This window comes from Eucyclogobius newberryi, unplaced genomic scaffold (genome assembly GCF_026437365.1).
Source record: "Eucyclogobius newberryi isolate DKJ021-1_F unplaced genomic scaffold, fEucNew1.0.hap1 SCAF_10, whole genome shotgun sequence".
Lineage (NCBI taxonomy): Eukaryota > Metazoa > Chordata > Actinopteri > Gobiiformes > Gobiidae > Eucyclogobius > Eucyclogobius newberryi.
In genome coordinates this window covers 23,358,174-23,375,420 of record NW_027315724.1, presented here as the reverse complement: position 1 = coordinate 23,375,420, position 17,247 = coordinate 23,358,174, and the positions used below count along the sequence as shown (strand labels likewise).

Genomic DNA, 17,247 nt, shown 5'->3' with positions numbered 1-17,247 from the left:
ACTGAATTCTAATCTGTGATATATATATATATATATATTTACATCCCTTGAGGGTCCTTCCCATAAGTCTGTGCTGCACAGTGTGAGCAGGTCAGAGATTAACAGAGAGAGAGCGCAGCAGGCCTCTTAAACGAGCCCATGATTTACAGGCCTGTGTGGCTATAACACATCCACTCAGTGGTGGACAGTTGATCTATGAAGGCCGCCTCCTCATCCTCCCACAGAGGTCAGATTCCCTCAAGGTGTTGTTTACCAATCTGCAAAACAGATGAATCAGCGTGTGGTACGGGTGTAACAATATGAGCTTATGTGTTTATTGATGTGATCAAAGATGGACTTCTGAGGCTAAATATATTATAGGGCAGTTCCTGGAGGCTCAGAAGGGCCTGTCCTGCAGCCACATCCTTTTGCTCTGGACCTGTGTGCTGCTGTTTGACCGGGGTAAATATAGCCTGCTGGTTTGAGCAGAGAATAAACACAGATGTGGAGGAGCCCTTTCTTGCCACAGTTTGCCCTGGTCAGCACTGGTCTCGAGGAGAGCACTTGACCACAATGCACTTACCAGACCTTTTGGACGCGACACAAGATTTTTACTTTTAAGTCAATATATAACTATTTGTTTGAGATGATGCGATAGTTTCCTTTCTGTTTGTCTCATTGATTTCAAAATGACACACAAAGGAGCAAAAATAATTACTTTTCACTTTATTCTAGAACAATCCAGCCAATGCCAAGCTCTCAAATAACAGTGAACTTCCTTTTCTTGGCTTACGTTGATTTATTGCCATCCCACTTTGTATGCTGACTCTTCTGATCTCGTGACCGCCTCTGTCGTATATCTTCATGCAAGTGTTGTCTCTTGAGTTAAACTTTACCAGCCTCTGCCGGCAGGTGCTGTGTCCGTGCACAATAAGGCCTGTTGTGTGCGGCTGCATGACCAAAAGTGTCCTGGAAAGAGGAAATCCTTTACGGAAGCCCTGGACATACAGCTGATTCTGTCTCCATCTGTTTTTATGGGGCAGAGAGAAGTCCATTGACCTTGGCTGTCTCACTTCCACCGAGGCCTGGCCATTACACACCTGTTGGGTCATAAGCTCATGTTCACTGTCCGCGCCTCATCTGTGCAGCACAAAACGGTGTGCAGTTACTCTACGCTGTTAATATCCAAAGCAAAGCTGTGCAAATCGAGCTTTATTAGGATTTAAATTATTGCTCCCATATGGTGTAATTGCAGCAACAATTAAATTCGGTTGTGAATGTTACAGCTTCTCGTTCTTCCTTTCATAACCTGGAGTACGGCTGCAACAATTTAATCAATTAATTGCAACTACTAATTGTCAACGAATTTAGTAATTGAATAATTGTTAAGTTGTCTATACGTAGGTTCTGAAACATGCCAAGAGCCGAGAACACAAGTGTTTTGGCACATATTGAGCCGTAAGTCCATGAAAAGGCAGTAGAAAGTGTGTACCGGTAAATTTTGTGTATTTGATGATGTGTATTTTGATTCTTTAGTCCATAAATGTGCTCCCTTCAACTTCATCTGGGTTAAATTGAGTAAAAATCTTAAAATGATCGTTAGTGGCAGCCCTAACCTGAAGCAAAGCAACTTGTCTATTCTGCAGTGGCTTTAATTATAACACAAAATAATACAAAACAAGTACCGTGATTTTAAATGATTAAAATTGAAATAATCATGTTGGTATTGTGACAAGTAAACAATATTCCCGCACAATATTGTAATGCTTTGTGTAGCCTCCTTGAAGAAACGGGTCCCCACCTGCCAATGCCCAGACTGTCATGTCCAAGTCATGTAAATTAAATTCCAGTGGGAGTAAGAGGCGACGCTGCTCAAACCGTGATTCCGTGTAAATGAGCAAGTATTCAAGGCTTGTTCCTGAGTCATGGAGCTGAATCACTCTAGTACAATAGCTTCATCTTTCCCTCTGCGTCAAACCCGCCAGTGAGAGTTTGATTGTGACTGTGTGTAAAGGCACTTCATTGTGTCTTCCTAGAGCAATAAAGGCGTCCATGTTGTTCCGGCGGCTTTTGAAAGTCCCATCTGTGTTTTATTTGGAGTGTTCTTGTCTGATGTTTGAGGTGAGTGCAACAGGAAGTGACTGAGCAGTGGAGGAGGAATGGAGGCACTGTGAATCACACGGCCGGCGTATCGAGCATTTACTGCATAGTTGATGTAGAAAAAAATGCGCTCATTTCCGTTTTTTTCACACAAAAAACGGCCTGCATACTGCATAAAGTGTGAGTGTTGACTATTAATAATGGTCAAAATACCATTACAATTATTTTATCATTATTTATTTGAACTGTACAGACACCAAAATACATGCTACATTATGTTAATTACAAAGGCAGCATCACTAAACTATTTTTGATTTTGATGAATAATACTCTACTCACCAGTATTCTGTATCCAGCCTTCAGACACCATTCTTCAAGCTATATTTGGATGAAATTGTATTTAAAATAATTGTACAATAGAAATAATCTTTTGACTAATAAAGCTAATAGAAAAAAATACTACTGAAGTAATTGTTTGTTACTGCCCTTATTGAGGTTTTGAACATGGTTATTTGTATGGCACAGGTGGTTAGTTATAGGAAGTATGAGTTTCTTTAACTTTCCAAGAACAATTTCCATCAGACTGAGCATAATCTCGTCCATCAAATTAAGCGTAATACAGTATGTCTTTATTTAGTGCAGTTATCAGCCTCAGCCAGCCTTGTTATCTCAGTGCTCAATATGCTGCTGCATAAAGGGCCTAATTGTGTAATAAAACTGTTCTGCTGCTTTACTTTCATGCCACATAATGAAATAGTGGAAAGTGTTGTCACCATACTAACGTTTTACATAATTTCTGATACCAAAATGATAATAAAAAGCTACACATGACAATTGCAGCTTTTAACACAAAACATATAGTGTTTTTTACATCGTTTATCTAGTTCTGATGTATCCTAGATCAAGACCAGTCTCTCATTTAGGACAGATTTCATTTTTTCCCGTTATGTGTCGTAAAAATGTGTGTCTAGTATTCATATCTGTTTCGATACGACCGCGTGATCACGATGAGTTTGTTCTTCTCCCGTCGATTGTTGAAAGGTTTGTCCATGGACATGTTTACCGTTTAATGTGGTGCGGGGACTGCCCTGTGAACTGTCCTCAGGAGACGTCTGCAGAAGGAAGCAGCTGAAGTTTGGGTGTTTCTTAGCACAACAGTCGCGCGTCTTATCATCGTGGGAGAGGGTTGGAGGGATGAGCTGATAAGTCGGAGAGACGAGCAGTCAGACAAGAGCCGGGAGGGAGAGCTCTGTTACAAGAAGCCGCCTCATGTTTGGGCTCCCCTTCCTCCTCTCATTTCCTCTCCTCTTCACTGGCTCATCCTCCCTTCTTGTTAAGCGCTTTCTCCTCGACCTTCAGTAAATGATTAGATACGTGTTTGAGCAGGTTTACTTACAGGAGATCTACCTGTTGTGACAATATAGAATTAAATAAAGCCGTATTAAAGGGGAAAAGTGCCCTGTTCTCAGCACTCGGCAGTTGTTTACCTGTTTCTGCTGCTCCAGGTGTGTGCTGTGAAGGGCACTCACCCACTTGACCCAGTTTGTGGACACATACTTTCCACTTTAAGTCACTGTGTCCCGCAATCACAGCACAATACACAACTGCAAACTCAAAAAAATACTAAATGATTCAAAATGAAAAAATATAGCCGATAATTGGGCATAAATCAAAAGGGCAAACTACTAATAGAATACATTAAAAAGCTTGTGGCTGATTTTGTGTGGTCAGAAGATTCCAATCACAACGGAAAACGACAAGGAATGGGAGGAAATAGCTTCTGAATTCCATAAGCTTTTAATCGTGACAAAATGATCTAAATTGAGTAACATGGACAATCATTTCTGTGTTGTCTGATTATTCTGTGCTCATTCGTCAGACATTTTAGTCTGCAAAAATTGATGATAAAACTCATTCAACACTAAAGGAAGCGAGACAACTTTTGCCCCGAGTCCAGTTTATTCCAAAAGCACTTTGCTCTGTAGTTTAAAAGAAAAAAGAAGCGTACATGTGATTTACAGGAGAAGTGACTGCAGAACAGGCTTGTATTATAAAATGTATAAACACTGTTGTGTTACTACGGTCCCTCTGAAGCTGAATTTGACGCTGCTCTAACAACAGACACACCTCTTCAGTTGTTTTTACGCCGGGCCGAATTCCAGCACAGATGCCTGAGATAGTTTAGGAGGCTGATAATACATGAGTAAAAAACACACTGTCGCGGATCGTCATGTGACCTGTACATCAACAAACGCATGTAAATTGTGACCCATTTTCTATTTTCGGAAAGAAAAACTGTGGCTTTGACCCCTGGACTTGAGAAGGTCACTGCCAGCAGAGGCTCCTGTGTCTCTATTGAACTTGCTCTAAATGGCTCTTCTCATGGGGTACAAAGCATCTATTGGCTGACGCGACCACACCTTGCCGCTGTAATCCTCTTTGAGTGAAAACAAACCCCGCTTTATAACGTCTGGTGAATAGGCTGTTCACCTGTGCTCACCAGCTGCCCCTCGTGTGGCTCATGTTTGTCCCGTGTAAAGTTCACTGTCACTGAGCTGCCGCTGGCATCGGACAAAGGTGCAGGGCCACGTAAGGTTCTTGACCTCTGACAACCAACTCTTCATGATGTTTTAAAAATAATAACCAATTTTTAAATAGTTGGAATATGTTTCAGCTGGTAGAGAGAAGTATGGCTGCAAAATGAGCGATTATGTTGTTGGGTGATGCTGTTTTTGTCGACCAACGTTTTCATGAATTGACTAATAGTTTTATATTGGGATTATAGGGATTTATCATGTCAGAAAAAAGGGAAAGCATGATTGAGTTGGTGTGAGTTGTATTTTTAAGATGCACCATATTTTCCGGACTATAAGTTGCACCTTTTTTTCATAGTTTTGGCCTTATACATATATTTATACTTCTACTCCGGAGCGACTTATGTGATATTATTTGTTTTTTTTACACTTGCAACCGCATTTCATACTCCAGTGCAACTAATATGTTTTTTTCTTCTCTATCCTGAATTTTTTGGCTGGTGCGACTTATACTCTAGTAGTTTTCAGTATAAATATCTGTACTTGTGATCGTGTGTGTTGTCAGGGCACTTGGTCTGGTGGATTTTGTGGTCCGATCATCAAGAGACTTCATAGTTTTGAGTGAGAGTTTTTCGATGTACAGGCCCTTGTTTAGTGGACAGAGAATTCCTTTTGTTGACTTCAGCCCTACTGCACTTTATATTAGATTATGAAATGACCTTTGCCGACGACAAAACAAGACATCTCTAGTGCTTCTTTTTGTCCATAAAACATGTTAAGACCTTTACAAACTTGCTCTGAAATGCATTGATTCTAATATTAGTTTTGCAGTTCATAGTTTAGTCTAGAATGTTCATCATCATTGACAAGTTTGGACACTTGGACAGTAAACAACATTTGAAAAAAACAAACAAAACTAATCTAATAAAGGCTGCAACAAACAAACTATAATTTTAGTAGTCGACTTGTCAGCGATTATTCCTATGGTACATTTAGACTTTAAAAATACACATTTCACAAAATAAAGCTTGAAATATTGTGCCTGAAGAGGTTTATAGAGAATATTAAGATAAGATATTCCTTTATTGTCCACACATGGGGAAATGTCATTGTTGCAACGCAGGTAGATACGAAGGAAAAGGACAGATAACTTATAGGAAGTTTAAAAAACACTCTTAATAGTTAAAATATTGACTTTTTTTAGTCTACTAGTCATGATTAGTCGATTAATCGTTGCAGCTCTACATCTAATCTCAAATGCAACTCTTAAAAAATGTAAGTGTTTCCAAAACGGTGCAAGCCTCTATTATCTTGCAGTCGGGTTTGTAGGTACAGAGCGCTATAAAGTTGGCTGTGGCCTTTTGAAATGCGCAACTGCCTGGTGTTATTTGCTCTGGCCTTGTTCCGCTCACTCAATGGGCATTCTTCCCCTCGTTCTCACACGGTCGGTTTGCATAGTGCTTTTTTGCCGCTCTGTGTTTTACCGGCGTCTCAATGGACCTACTGTACTGTGTTTGCTCTCCCTGCTCCCAGTCCGCCGGGCAAACAGTGGCCGCTCTCCCCTGGGGCCCGCTCCACTCCACGCTACAGTTTCATCCCGCCTCATGTTACGCCACTGTCGGCCCGTGACACCGTGTGAGAAGTGGGCGAGGAGGGCCCCGGCGCTCTTTGTCCCCTACATGCGAAGATCGGACAAAAGAGCCAGTGCTGGAATAATAGTAGCTGCTACGTTCGACGGTAGGTGCGAGGGAGGACTTCGCAGACTCATGTTAGGGCAGCACAATTACGGAATAAGTCTTTAATTTGATTGTTGTGATTCGTGTTAGATTCGCCGTTGATGGTTTCAAATAAGGATTCAGAGTCGACACTTTAGAGCAACGTTTTCGTTTAAGAACTATATAAACTGTGGAAGTCACTCACAAATGCATATCTGAGCTTAAGCTGTTCACCTCAATTCAAGCCAAAGTTGAACCCACTGTGTTTGGATGTGGGAACACTTACTATGTTAAACTGCGCTGTTGTAAGTAAGTAAGGGTTTAAAGATTATGCGTTTATAATGTTCTGAACCATTAATGATGGGGAAAAGCCCAACCGGGGACAGTAGTTGAGATTTGGCAGTAGCTACACTCTGTATGTGTCGCATCAGCTGCATTTTCAGCTTGTAGCTATGTATGTCTGCATTGTCCCAGTCAAATAAAGAAATGGTTCACAGCGCACATTTTAAACGCACTCCGTTAGCATTTCAGATTTCAGTTTGTGTTAAAGCTCCCAACACAAGCTTCACATAGGCCTGCATTTCCATACACTTTTCAAGAGCTCGGGTGTTACGTTCCGTTTTCACAAATTTATTTCTTATGGCAAAAGCAAAACATTCTGTACCATTTGCTCATGTATAAAATATAATGACAAAAGAAGAGTCTCGAGTGGGAAGAAGCGTAACTTATTTACTCCCGTCTCCAGTTCAGGAACTCTCATGTGGTTGCTTTTGTATGGCATCTCGAGCTGGAAGTTATTGACAAAAATGAATGCCTCTGTATTTCTTGGAGCGTCCTGATCCCAGAAGACATTATGTCAATCTAACAAAAGTGCAGAAATATCCCCTTATACCATTATTTTTACTTTCCATACTCCATATTCAGACAACATATCAACAATATTGTCTAAATCTATCACACACATGCATTACTTTCTACATTTAAGGTGATTTATCCATTCATAATATAAATTTTATAGCACATATTCATTTTTTATAAACTTAGCACACATAACAACACATACCAGGCTTATAATATTTCACTTCTTTCTACAGTACTGTAATAAAACCGTTTTATTTGTATTTGGTTTTAAATTGGTGTGAGTCGTATTCCCAGACTGTTCCAGAGCTGGACTGCACACGCACACGCACACGCACACGCACACGCACTCTCTTTCTTGTAGTTCTTACAGCCTGTGGTTTGAGTTGACCACATCCTCTTTTGTTTGTACCGGCTCTCCCTTCCTTAATATTGTCCAGTTATGCACTCTTAATAGCTTAGTACAACAATCTTCGCAGTATAGAATCCAACAAAATCGAGCCATTTTAATACTTCGACCACAATGAACAAAAAGTATCTCTGTGGGTTCCAAATACTCAGATTTTAAACATCATATTTTGTTGCTGCGGACATTTTGTCGCCTAAACATTGCGAGATATTGCGTTCCTGTGTTATCATTGTGAGGTGTTCTGTGCATGTTCTCTCCTGTCATTTCTTTCTATTGGACTTGCTGTGGTGTTGAAATCCCAGTCCTCAGCTGGTGTTGGCAGCTGAAGGCAGAGGGAGGGCGGGGGGGTTCGATCCGAGATGGGCTGCGCCATAACCCACTTACCACACCATCCCCGAGTCTCTGCCAAAACAGTGAGCTTAGTGCTTTTAAATTAATCCCCCAGTAGTTCAAACCGATGGTCCTAAGCACGGCCGTCTTACTCTCCAGAATCTGTTTTCATCTTTTTGTTGATTTATTCTCTAGTTACTTTCTCGGGAGTTTCCTGGCCCGAGCCGCGAGGAGTTGCCCAGCTTTGGTCTGCTCCAGTGGGCTTCCTGGTCGGCTGCAGCGATGGGGGCGCCTCGCAGGCCTGTTTATTCACAACTCTCAGACTGCGCTACTGCTGTGGATATCTGGCCTCCGCCCCGGGGATCCAGCTCGTCTTCACTTTGAGCTCCTCTGTCGTCTCGGGCTCACAGGCAGCATCAGCAGTCGGCGCCGCCACACGCTGCCGAACGCTGCCGCTTAATAAAACAGGCTAATAGCGCTACGTTCCTCGCATTCTTCACGTGCGGGCCGTCCTCGCATGCATGGCTAACTTGGATAGGCCATTAACACCGCTATGAAAAGAACAAAGCTTTTACTGTGAAGTCGTCAAAATGCTTTCTGGACCTTTCTGTAGTTTGGGTTTTGCTTTTGCGAAGTTCTGTTTTTTTGGGGTATTGTCAAGTCCTTTACTTCAGCAGCAGTTATTTAATGCTTCCCACAGTTTTCATGCGGTTGGTTGATGTATTGTAGGGGTAAATAGGGCATGGCTGACTCAGAGGTGGGGGGGGGTGTTGTTGGTATTGCTGCTGTCTCTGTAGCTTTACGTCTGCTCCCCCTCTTCCCCCCGAGCAGCGTGTAGTCATGCTACAATTGGGGTCGGTTGTATTTCTGCATTTTTAAAACTCCTTTGACCAATTGAGTCAGGCCTCCCTTCTGTTTTACTCTTATCACGGCCATCTTGTTTGACCTTGTCGTTCACAACGCTGTTTTTTATTAACTTTCTGTATCTCCTGACTTTGTTTGTCTTCTCAAACGGCGGCGGAGGGAAGTCCCCCACCCCCACGGTCCGTTAAGAGAGCAGACAATGAGGTTTATTAACAATGGCTGATTTCTACTGTCAATGAGACGACCACGAACGACTGAAAATTCTACATTTTCACTGTGGCGATCAAAAAGAGGCCTCCTGCAAGTGCATATGATTAATTTGCACACAACAGCACAATTTCTGGCATAAGCAGGCGGTCAGTACTCTTAGTGAGCATACTGATTATTACTTATAGTTGCTAAATGTGACTACTATTGAGCTACATATAACATACTCTCATAATTAGGGCAAGGCAAAAGGGAGGCTTTTTTCAAACTGATATCCATGTTGACTTTTTTTTTTTTTTTTTAAATAAAAAATACTTTCTGTGTTGATCTCTGAACATATACAAACCTTTAGCCAGTGCCATTAAACACAAACGATAATCAAGTCAGATCTCTGCTTCAAACTACATTTTTTTTACTGAGAATTTACGATGGACCAAACCCAACCACATTATTGACAATCTCTTCTCAACCTTTTGACTTTTGCCCACTCATAATGTAATGCAATGTATGGAAACTATTACACAATGTCAAAAATACAAATATTGCCAACATCATTAATAAGTACGTAGTGTATTGTTTTTTGTATTTCTGGGGAAGGAGGGACACTTAACATTTATTTTCTTGTTTTAGTTTCTTGTACCATAAATTTTTTTAGGAAGCTGTTTTAATGGTTACTGACGAGTATTGTCACATTTCTATTTCAAACTCGATTTTGATACTAGAGAGGCTCCATACCAATTTTGATATAAAAACTAAAATACTATTTTTAGACAAGTACTATTATTTTGTGTACAAAATTAGTCTATTATGTTACCATGTGGTCTTACACTGGTTCTGATAAAGCTCATGTTTATGTGATTTTATTTATTTATTTGATACTTATTCAAATTAGTATGTAGTTTCAATACCAGCGTTAGTATTTTACCTGTGATTTGTACAAAGTAAAGTGCAGGCTTTGCCCCTTCTTCGTGCCAGAGAATGCAAATGTTATTTAAAGTGTGAGCTCTGTCCATGAGCTGAGCTGCAGTGACATGAGGCCGGGGCAGGCTGGGTAAACAGATGGCTCCACAGTCCTTTGCACTTTGAACCATCTGCGCTGTGAGTGACGCAGACATTTCTACTGTTAGTGTCCACTGCCTCATACCTGCCCACTCACCACCAGCACTAAACTTGGACACTATCCATGACATTCTACTGCAAAATCTATCAGGGAGCTTTTAAAGAGCTGCAGAAATGCGTATTCGACTATTTGTTTCTTCTATACACATTTCTTCTCCTCATTGCTCAAGGTTTCGGTTTATCATACTGCTATAGCTCCCATAAAACAATATGTACCAAGCTGGTGTAGATATGCACAGCTGCCTGGTTGGTAACTCCCATTTCTAATCCTGTATCAGTCAATTAAGGTGCAGGTGGCTGCAGCTCGCCTGAAAGTGAGCCTGTGTAAACCAGGCAACAACTGCCTCCTCTGACCTTTTCCATTTGTCGCAAATCAAATGGCAGTTTCATAGGAACAAACATAACTGACTTCTGTAAACTCCAGTTGTGTGACATACAGTGGTAATTACATCCTTGTTTGAGAGAAAATTATCTCTGCCTGACTAATGTGTGTGGGGTTGAGTTTTCCACCTCCAGAACTTACATGTGCGTGCAGCTGTCCAGAATTTCCAGTTTTTTTACATTGTTCCTCTGTAGTTGTTGTACCCCTCCTGGTGCGTAAGAAGCACCTGAACCTCAGCTCTAAAGTGCACTTTGGCTTTACTTTACTGTCTGTGGAGCTGGACAGAGGTGAGCTCTGGGGTTTGTCACCTTTTTCTCTACAGCATTAGAGAAATAAGCAGAACTTGTCATCAACGTCAGTAGATTTTGTGTGTACACACACACACACGCACACACACGCACACACACATAGACACACACACACACACACACACACAGAGAGCTGTGACTCAGTGAAACTAATGGCCTGGTTGCACAGAGTCATTACTATTGTGCAGGCTTCTGCATGAAGTAGTAATTCCTGTTAGCCAGGTTTTCAACTGTATGCACCTTTATTTGGAGTTTGTGGCAATGAACTATTTGAATTGACTTATGTGAGTGAACGTATTAAGCATTATTTTAGAGAATGCTTGAACATATATACTTTGAATGGTGGTGGCAGTGTACACATGTGAGCCATAAATAAAACCTAACGATTAACAAAGTTTGTGATTTCACTAAGATTAAATTAAATGACTGTGATCACAAAGACTCTGTCTCGGAGGAATTAATCTTCCGTTCACTTCAGTCCAACATGATTGTAATCATGTCATAAATTATATACCTTTAGGCCAATGCGGAGCAAGGCAAAGCGGTCATAATACAGTCGGCAAACTGCTGGTGTGGAGCTCAAGTTTTAGGGTTTCCCCGAGCGTTCCACACATCACGTGCCTCTTTAGTCTCTCCTGTGTTATTCACAGCTCACTTTGGCTCAAAGTGCATCTTCTGTTCCACCTGACCACTGGGGCAGGATTTGACAAGTTGACTTACATTCACTGTGCAGTTTTTGACTTCTTTACATCTGTTGCTCATACTTTTCTGCCAGCTCTGGGCTTGTAGGTCTAAATATACAATGTGGGGAGCTCAGACTTTACAGGCTCGCTGTAGTGGTTGGTTGAGCCGAGGCTGAGGGAGGAACCAGGGAGTGGTGGATGTGTTTCTAATTTCCTCAGAATCTCGAGCGTTGCCGGCTGCTCCTCTGTCGTCCCAGTGTCGGATGAAAGTGGCATAAGCCAAGAGTTTTTTGAGGTCAAAAGAGATATTTTTTTCTTTCTAAAATCCTGGAATTTGCTTGGTTAGTCAAATGTAGTTGTATTTAATTAGGTGCACCAAGACTGAACAAATACATGTATGATCACTGTATTATATTTGATCAGTATTGAGCACACAATGAGTCAAAAACAATGAGGCTGTGATTCTAAAACGTCCTGTGAAGGAGAAGAATATTATTAAATTAAATTACTTACTTACAAAGTAATGCGTAGTCTTGTGACATTGTGCTAGTTTTTATCATCCTGGTTACTTCTGCTCTTGTTTGTGCTGCCTTCCTTATTTCCTCCAGGCTCAGGTCTTGACTATTGTGGGTCTGTGATGAACATGTGACAGGAGTAAGCGGCGTGTAGCTCCTTCAAGCTGAGGGACCTTCCAGCTCCTCCTTGAACCTAAGAACTTGTGACAGCAAGCACCACGTTTTTCTACCTGACCTCCTTGAGTAAGGCCTGTTGTTTCGCTTGTTTGTTTCTTTTTTTATTGGAGGAATTATTGAATGATCTAATATCTTTACAGGACAACTAATGGTCCTCAATCAAAAAATCAAATAATGAAATGAAAGTCACGAATCATTCACTTTTCATTACAATATTCCTTTTGTTGTAGGGACTAGTCTTTGTTTAGTGATTTGATGTAACTGGCCTGAAAAAATGTCAGGATTGCACCAACATTAGAGACGCTGCCCGGAAATCTTGTTTTGAGTTGACTGCTGTATCTGTCTGCATCTGTCTGATCTGAGCTGATCTGAACTGTACAAGTGCATGTGAGATGGGTCGCATAAGAGGCGAGCGGAGGCCTCTCTTTGTGTGATGACCCCATTGCTCCGGAGCCATTGTGAGCATAATGTGTAGTGTTTAGAGGAGAGAGAGCGGGACGTCACTTCACATTTATGGGACAAGTTGAAAACGATGTTCACGCCTTCTATCCATCGTCTGCCACTAAAGGTGTAATGTCTTCAAGCACCAGCTGAGGCCTTGCCCGATATCAGACCATATTTAACCTTGCACAGTAGGGCTGCTCTATTTATTATGGGGAAAAATAACATAATTACATTTTGAATGAGGAAGAATACATATTAATACATTTTTGATATTAGCCAGATTTAAATGTGACTAAATGCACAGCCCACCAGACCACATTCTAAAGCATTTCATCCTGAAAACTGGGGTACTTGACTCTTTTTTTCAATTAGTGCATGTTGTGTTTTCCTCCAAATACGCGTATTATTATTATATTATTGTAAAAGCAGGACTTCTACCGAAAAGCAGCGTTTGAACCGAAAGCAGCGCTTGGATTGGCTGCGCTCGGGTGGTCCACCTCAGTTTCACAGTGTGGAAACGCTCTAAAACTGGGCATGCCCCTAAAGTAAATGCATGTGATTATTAACAATGTGCTAAAGGGTTTGTGAGAACTAGGAAATAGTTGAACTAGTTAGAGTTACAGATTTAAATGCCTACTTCTTCCTTTGATGGTTTAAAAATCGGGTAATTCAGCTTTAAATATTGACTGATCTCAACTTGCAATGCATGGATAGGAGTCTGAGAAGAATGGAGATTTGATTTTAACTGTGTCTCTGATGTCAAACTATATTTCTGATTATTATCTTTATTTTGACAAGACTTCTTTGCAGCACTGGGTCAATAAAGCCTACGCTAATCTTTCCTGTTCTATTTCTCGTTGTGCTTGTGTCTGTAAAGTGTTGGACAGAGCCATGGCCTGTCTCCAGCTCTTTACTGCAGCTGCAGTTGCTCGACCTCTGCATCATTAGACTCGTTAGTCTGTCATTGTCCAGATAAAGTTACAGGAAGCTCTGGCTCACTGAGATGACAACTGTGTCACTTTACTAACCTTATGAAAACCATGGTTCTAGACCAGATGGCAAATAATAATTCCAAAATACTAATTGTTTAAGTTTAATTTGTTTGGATTTTTAAAATACAATAATTAGGCGTGTGAACATAGACATAAATACATTCAAGCTGAGGTATTTTATATATTCTTATGTTCAATTTGCACTGCCTGGATCAGAAAGCAAATGTATTCCTTTATAATTGGCTGTAGACTGTTAATTAAGATGCCCCATGTCAATAATTGGGATCTGCAAACGATTTGGTCACAATTTGCTTATAATTGTATTAATTGCACGGCCCTAGAGAGGGGACACTTATATGGGATATATTTGTCTTTGTCTCCTATTGTACAACACAACTTATTAGACCCATGCCCTTTGTCTACCCTCAATTAAATGCATGTTTAAAATGTCTGCTGCAAGCATTCACCAAACGCCAAACAGCATTGAATGATTGGATAATTTTTCAAATAAAATTAACGCTTAAAATTAAACATGCATTGTTCAGTTAGCTAGACCTCTTTTCCCTCAATGTTTTGGCTCGGTCTTCGTGACACGTGTGGGAGAAGAGAAGAGTCACTTGGCATGAAAGGTGTCATTGGGTTTATCATTATGATTGTATATATCATTGGTCATCTAGATGGAAATATGCTGACGCAGGATCATCTGCCAGGTCATCTCTTTTTATCGCCTGGCTATTAAACATGTTTCTCATTTTAATGTATAGAGAAAGTTACTGTCTGTTACTGCTTGTTTAATTAACTTTCAACGCACAGTTAACCACTGCATGTAAATGTTGCATTTATTTGCTGAGGGTTAAAACTGGCTTGTGTTTTAGCTCTTCAGTTGGTCCCTTTGTTTGAAGTGGCATAGTCAATTAAATGATTATTCATGACAACATTAACCTCTGGACAAATTTAATCCTAAATACAGCAGTCACTGGAGTTGTTTGTCTATTCTTTATCATCAGCCAATAAAGAAGGGCGACTTGTGTTTACACAACTTCTACAGTCCTGATCCTGTGTCTTTCCTGTGAGCTTTGATGCAGCAAAGGTTCAGGTTACAATTGCACATCTCTTGTCCGATGTTTCTGTAAGAAGTCAATGACTGTATCAGATATTTTGGCATAATGCAGTTTAATTCCAGAGGAGGTGAGTGCCTCTGCATTGTGCTGCAGTGTCTCTGCACAGTGAGCGCCTGATGCTGCTGTGATGTGCCTTGTTTGGTATTATTTACAGCGCTGCTCTCAGGTGCAGGGTCCTGATTGACTGTGGCCCACCGCCTACATCCTGTGTCTTTTGTTGGCGCACCATCCCGTTTCTATGGGAACCAGCAGTAGCATAGCCATCCGCAGCTCAGGAGCATTTCTAAGAGGTTTGGTCTATTAACTGTGCCATTTAAATAATATAACATTTTTGTGCACAGTTTTCAAGAAATGCATTATCTTGAGAATTTAAGACGGGAATATTAAAAGTCACATCCTAAATTGATAACCATTTAAACATTCTGCCTATGTTTGCTTTTTCTCTCATATCTTGCAGTGGAATTGCTCAGCATCCATTGTGAATTATTTGTTGTTGAACTGTCTCATTCAGAGGAGACACAGCATGCAGTGAATAGCTGCTTAAAACAAATCAAAGTGTACCAGTTTGTGCGAGTGAATGGGGCTGCCTACCCTTCTCTGCAAGGGGCTCATTTTATCAAAACACAGAGCTCATTATGATATCCAGCCAGGATCATATATTCAGAGATATAGAGATAACATGTAGTGAAAACCCACAATATCATACTTAAAATTCCTTGAAGTAAACACAGTTTTACACAGCTGTCTGATCATTGCTGCTTTTTTCATTGCTTCAGCGAATGTCATTTTCAAGAGGTCTTTGACATTTATCTGTACTCAGGAGGTCTGCAGGGAAACTGTAATATGTTTTCTGGTTACTTATCTCTTTGAAATTACATTACCCTCCATATTTTTTATTTGACATCTATAGCTATGTTTTATCTCTTAGTAATGTGTTTGGTTTGATCCTCTCCTGCCAAATGATATTTACACACACAATGCAACCATACAGTAATCTCGTTTAGGATTAAGCTGAGCCTCTACTGCAGCATCACTTGCAAAGTTTTCACTTGCAATCTAATTACATTTTCTGTGCAGCGGACTCTGAGTGAAACTGCTGCCTCAAATCTAGTTGATGCAGCAAATTTTCACTTAAATGGGAATTGCTCAAATCCTCATTGATCCCATTGAGGTCATAGTCAGTCAGGCTGCTAAACACAGTTGTACTTTCATGGCCACTGGAAGATTAAGTGGATGTCTAACAATTGTATTTATTAAATTTGTTTTGTTGGACAGTAATGAGACTCACCTTTAAGGACATGTCAGCTGCCCCACTTCACCTTTCAATATTTGACAATAATCCACCCCCAAAATATACATGCAGCCCTTGGTTCTTTGCTGCTGCGGACCACTCGTGTCTTGAATTGTCCTAATGCTGTCCGTCCTATGAGAGCGTGTGTGTTAATGCTGGGTGTGTTTGTAGAGGCCACAGACAGAAAGACGGCCCCAGGGCGTTTTTGCTGCGGCTCCACAACAATAGGCACGTCTGTACAGCTGACCCAGTGTGCATGGAGCCTTTCACATCTGCTCTGTACACACGGTGTCACGGCAGATTTGATGTGCCACCATTTTCACTTACTACTGAACAACAACTTTCAGGCATCTTTCTTTAGTGCTACTGTGTGCAACATGACCCTCACAGTTAAATTATGGAAAGCTGCTAATTAATCTTCAAAAGAATCTATGGCAAATCGGCTCTTGATGATGATGATTTTATTTTGTGGAATTTATCAAGAATAGTTTTTTCCTAATGTTCATACAGCCCATATAAATAATTTAAGCATGAAAGAAAATTTATATGAAAAGGAAAAATCACATGTATAAAAATACTGTTTTTTTTAAACAAAAGTCTCTTTGTTCAAAATGGATTTTATGCATCTTTTTCCACAGAGTGAAACCCAGAGACTGGACCTTTGCTTTCAGATACTACACCACATCAGATGCAGCTGAGCCTCAAACAAGGTATGCTTTTATTTATGCATTTGATCAATCAATTTATATTAATTACTTGTAACTAAGAGTACAGCTCAGACTCCCTGCAGAATGTAAATTGTGCTGGTGTGACACATAAGCTCCATGACAAGTACAATCATTCCTGTGGAAGCCGTATCCTTTTTTGACTCTGTCATTACCAGCTCTGTCTCGGTGTAATTAGGAAGTTTGCTGTGTGTTTGTGGTGATTGGGCAGGGCTGGCATTATGCTGGGCTGCAAGTCACAACGAGCGCGGGAAGAAAAGCATGAATGAGAGAGGGGGAAGGAGGTACACTCCGGGCTAAGATTCCCTCTGACTAATTAAAAGGCACAGCTCATAATTTTACCTTGTGATGTATGTCTACAGTTCACTTAAGCCGAAGGGACATTTGTACTCGAGGACATTTGATAAAACTCCAATGTTTTCATTGGTATCCTCCCTGTTTTACAAGTTGCACATCCACACCCACACACTGAGAAGTGTGAAGCATGACAGTAT

The 17,247-nt window shown here is 40.7% G+C and overlaps 1 protein-coding gene across 1 annotated transcript in view; it reads left to right on the top strand.

Moving 5' to 3' along the window:
• sipa1l3 (signal-induced proliferation-associated 1 like 3) overlaps positions 1–17,247 on the top strand; it is a 36,281-nt gene that overhangs the window by 2,870 nt on the left and 16,164 nt on the right. Inside the window, exon 2 of the mRNA XM_072463767.1 lies at positions 16,667–16,738. The gene's annotated coding sequence lies outside the window, so the exon portion shown is untranslated. The remainder of the gene's footprint in view (positions 1–16,666; positions 16,739–17,247) is intronic.